Genomic DNA, 4887 nt, shown 5'->3' with positions numbered 1-4887 from the left:
TATTATTATTATCATTATTATTACTATCATTAGTATGGTTGCTGGTGATGGTGGTTGTGATGGTGGTAGTGGTGGTAATAGTCGCAGTCGTGGTGGTGATGGTGGTGACAGCCTAGTAATTAACCTAAATAGTAATGACGGTAGGCTGTTAAAACTACTAACATATGGTACGTAGGCTTAGGTAGAAAATATAAGTAATTTGCTATGTCACCCAATTACTTTTCTTTAATTAAATTCACTATCCATTCAACCCAAGTATCTTAACTTATATATTCCCCTAACCGTCTATTTATCATTCAACGAGTAATTTATCTATTTTCGTCTTTATTCATCAACCAGCTTATTAGATTCAATTATTTGCTACTGTCATAATAATTTTCTTCCCATCCCAACACAATACAGCACAATCACTGCTTTCACTTTATCCCTTTCATTTCCGTCCACACGCTGCTGCTGATTATATCCCTCCGCCTTAATCTGGCTATAATTTCTCTTCACCTCACACACACACATGTATATTGTATAGCCTACCTGTGGTCTGGGAGGAAGGAGGAGTCAGGCACACTTCCTCCTCCTCTAATTACCTCAACCTTCCCACACTCTCCACTCTCCTTCCCCACCCCTGCTCTTCCTCACCTCCCCCTCCTCTCACATATCCTCTTTTTCATCCTATTTTCTTCCGCATGAACTTATAAGGACTTTTTTTTTCTTTTATGTTTTCTAGTTCCCATTTGCTTATTTCTTTTTTTTCTTTCCTGTCCTACTCTTCCACACCCCCCCTGTCAGCTAGTTTTTCTTTTTTTTTTTTTTCTTTGCCCATTCTCTTCCACTTTTTTCCCCAAACACCTCCAATTCAATCCCTTCTACTTCACTCCCTGGTCCATTCCAAGGTATACTCTTTTAAAACACCCAGCCTTCCCAAACTCTTCCTTGCCTCTTTCTCTCATTCCACACCCCTATATGAACAACCATCTTCTTTAACGCCTCTCTCACCGCTCACCACTTTCCCACACCCACCCAGACTGCTTCACACCTCACGAAGTCCGCTATATTTTGAGCAACGGTACCTACGAAGCGGATAAATCATAGAAGGACGGATAATATTTTAATTTGAGACTCTGACATCGACGAGAGGGCGGTAAGAGTCGACCATAGTAATCGTTCAACTTAAAGTGACTTGATTGGGAGATATGAAAGTGGTGTTTAGTGATGAAGTCGTAAGATACTATTCTCTTCTCTCTCTCTCTCTCTCTCTCTCTCTCTCTCTCTCTCTCTGTTCATCTTTAACAATATATTTCTTTTGATTCCTACTTACGAAACCAATAAAGTTAAATCTTCTTTTCCTCTTTATTTCCGGTCAAACTTCTACTCACCATCCCCCAAAAGGCTTAACAAAGATTAAAAATAACTAGACACAATAGAAAAGAAATGGCCACAATTCTTATCTTTTTCCTACATTCCTTCCACCCTCTCCTCACACCCCCACAACACACCAACACAACACCCAGAGGCATTATTAGTTCAAACTTCTATTCACCGCCACACAAGTCTTGCCCTCAACCTCCACTGCCTCCACCACCACACCTTCCCACCCTTCCCACCCGCTGCACTTCATTTTTTTTTTTTTTTCCTCACCTCACTCCCTCACCCCTCGCTAACCCACTGCCTCCTTGCCTCATGCAGGGTGCCGTACCGGTAGTTGCTCGGTACCGGTCACAAGGACACACACACACACACACACCACGATCGCTCACTCACATGCTCCTGTTTCCATTTTCGTGTGTGTGTGTGTGTGTGTGTGTGTGTGTGTGTGTGTGTGTGTGTGTGTGTGTGTGTGTGTGTAATTGACGCAAGAATATATAGTACATCACTTGAAAGTTACAATTTTTTTTTCTTTTTTATATGTGATCTCTTTTTCTCCTCCATCTTATTCCTCCTCGTTTCCACTGTGAAAAGGTTCAATACACTAACATTTGCAATACTCTGGACACTTAACCTCCTCAGTAGCATAACACATTTTCATATTCATTCTGCTTACTATTTGGTGATTTTATACAGCTTCAGAAACTTATGTGGGGATAAAAATAGTAAAGACTCTGGCCATTAATCTTCTGACCTCCATAGACCCTTCCTAATGTGAATAGAATCGTCTAATCATACCCAAAACTCATAGTAAAAATGCGTCTCAGTACTGAAGGGGTTAAACACACGGCGAAATTAATATACAAAAAATGCATTACCTAAAGGACGCAGCTTACCGAAATAATAAGTAGCTTTCCTTCATTACGAAAAATCAGTTGTCTATACATATTTATTTTACATCACATAGCTTCTAGTCTTTAATCAAGGAATTCTAATCTACACAGGCCATCTCTCTCTCTCTCTCTCTCTCTCTCTCTCTCTCTCTCTCTCTCTCTCTCTCGTAAGCGCTTCCCATCTTTTTTCTGCATTGTTTTATTCCCAGCAATCGAGGTATTAAAGTGTCAGGGATTACGTGGCAGTGGAGAGGCAACAACACAACAGCAACAACTCTCTGGACTAGGGAAAGTGGCTGGCTGGCGGGACTGGCTGGTTGACTATGGCCAGCCATGCCAATCTTACACCGCCTGGTCGCCGCTTCTTTAGATGTGAAAAGTCTACACCGCTTTCTAAATCGACCGAGTTTTACGTGGTTATTTTTTTGTAACCTGAATCTTTTAAAGGGAAATGTTCCATAAGTGTGTGTGTGTGTGTGTGTGTGTGTGTGTGTGTGTGTGTGTGTGTGTGTGTGTGTGTGTGTGTGCGTGCAAACTTAATAAATCATAAATATAATATATGTAAGCGATGTAAATAAATTCATGAATACGTTAGGAAGTGACATTAATGATTAATATGCAGTGACTAATATATAGTTAAAATAGATTTTTTTAGTTATTACATAACTTTTGAATTTTAAATACAACAACAACAACAACAACAACAACAACAACAGCCAGTAATCATCATCTAAAGCTAGTCTGGAGTAAGCCAGATTCGATTTCAGTAAATGAAGGAAACCAAGTCAAAATAAATTACTAATATAAATGGACTACCTGATTTTCATGTGTTCCAAAATTCACACACACACACACACACACACACACGTCACGCCCTCCAGTGCCCCGTTCTGCTGCTAGCTCAGGCAGACACCACCCCTGCTTGCACATACACACACACACACACACACACACGCCCGGTAGCTCAGTGGTTAGAGCGCTGGCTTCACAAGCCAGAGGACCGGGGTTCGATTCCCCGGCCGGATGGAGATATTTGGGTGTGTTTCCTTTGACGTGTAGCCCCTGTTCACCTAGCAGTGAGTAGGTACGGGATGTAAATCGAGGAGTTGTGACCTTGTTGTCCCGGTGTGTGGTGTGTGCCTGGTCTCAGGCCTATCCGAAGATCGGAAATAATGAGCTCTGAGCTCGTTCCGTAGGGTAACGTCTGGCTGTCTCGTCAGAGACTGCAGCAGATCAAACAGTGAAACACACACACAAACAGACACCTGAACAACAAATAGATCGGTAAGACATTCACGATATAAAAATAAAAAGAAACATGACATAACAGTATCACAAAAAGACATCACATCGTTTGACTCTACCCTCTAACAGAAATCTAATAACACACACACACACACACACTAACCTGTTATCAGGGGTGAGATAACACGATGGCGAGGTGGAGATAACGGGTCTCCCACACAACACACACAACACTCCAATCCTTCCTTTCTGAGCTGCATGAAAACAAAAACACACGGCTCGCACGCACACACGCACACACAAGTTCCTTACACGTTCAGGGTCACCAAAAAAAGTTTCCACCGACACACTGACACACGTTTCTCGGTTTTTATTTTCGTTTTTTTTTTCTCTCTCTCCCCTTTGCAGTTCACTCGGGAAAATAAACGTGTCTTTCTTGGCCTTATTCTTATCTATTTTTGTTTTTTCTATTTTCCTTAATAATCCTGCAAATTTGAGTTTGGTTATCTCTTACTGTAAGTTAAAGGTCAGAACAGCCACGTAAGTACATTTCCTCGTACTAACACATACCCAACAGTCATTCTTACAAACACTCCGAAGAAAGGGAAAAAAAAAAGAATTGGCCTCAAGACACCATGGTAATATTAACACTAAAACAGTCTCGTAAATCCAGGGACACCACTGTTGTTTTGCTTCGGTTTCTAGAGTCAAGGTAACTCCTTACCTACTCCTGCTTTAGTCTTGAATCCTGATCACTTGGTACACGATATGAGTATTCGAGAGTTCCTTCAGAGCAAGATACCTTACACCTCCCCTCTAGGATGGCTAGAGAGGCACTGGAGTCTGGAGGTGAATGAAATACTCAAGAATAGGTAACTCAAGTGAGGCGCAGTTGCCACTCCTCTGATCAACTCTCTTTTCTCGTAACCCTAGTGCAATCTACTCGGGGCTTAAGACTGAATAGCAGGGGCCGTATTCTTCTGCCGTTTGGGATCCTGCGAAGACTATTTTCCGAGGCTATAAAGATAATAAATCATGTTCTTATGGGTGCTTTCTCTCACTGACGATGCAGAATTCTTCCCAAACTATCAATAGAGTTATGAATACACACTCAAACTTCCACACAGGAACTTAAACTAAAGTAAAAAATATATAGGGATGTCAAGAAACCAAGGAAGAGAGTAAGATAGGGAGAAATGCTTTGGTACGAGCAACTCCCGAGGTGGTCTAGCAGTGGCAAGTAATAAGGTGATAAAATACTATAGATGCAACACTGGCAGAAGGAAGGAGTAATTACGGGGTAAAAGATTAGCTGTCTTTTTCTTCTTCTTCTTCCTGGGAGCATTAAAGAAAAAAAATATAAACTCTTAATAGAATTCTTGAGCAA

The 4887-nt window shown here is 41.3% G+C and overlaps 1 protein-coding gene across 1 annotated transcript in view; it reads right to left on the bottom strand.

Annotated features, from left to right (window-relative positions):
• The window catches only part of LOC123509684, a 155216-nt gene extending 150899 nt beyond the window's left edge, over positions 1-4317 (bottom strand). Inside the window, 2 exon segments of the mRNA XM_045264160.1 lie at positions 3664-3985; positions 4225-4317. The gene's annotated coding sequence lies outside the window, so the exon portion shown is untranslated.
• Positions 4318-4887: the final 570 nt, after the last annotated feature.

Source organism: Portunus trituberculatus, chromosome 27 (genome assembly GCF_017591435.1).
Source record: "Portunus trituberculatus isolate SZX2019 chromosome 27, ASM1759143v1, whole genome shotgun sequence".
Taxonomy (NCBI): Eukaryota; Metazoa; Arthropoda; class Malacostraca; order Decapoda; family Portunidae; genus Portunus; species Portunus trituberculatus.
The sequence above is the reverse complement of the archived record's forward strand: the minus strand, read 5'-3'. Positions and strand labels throughout refer to the sequence as shown.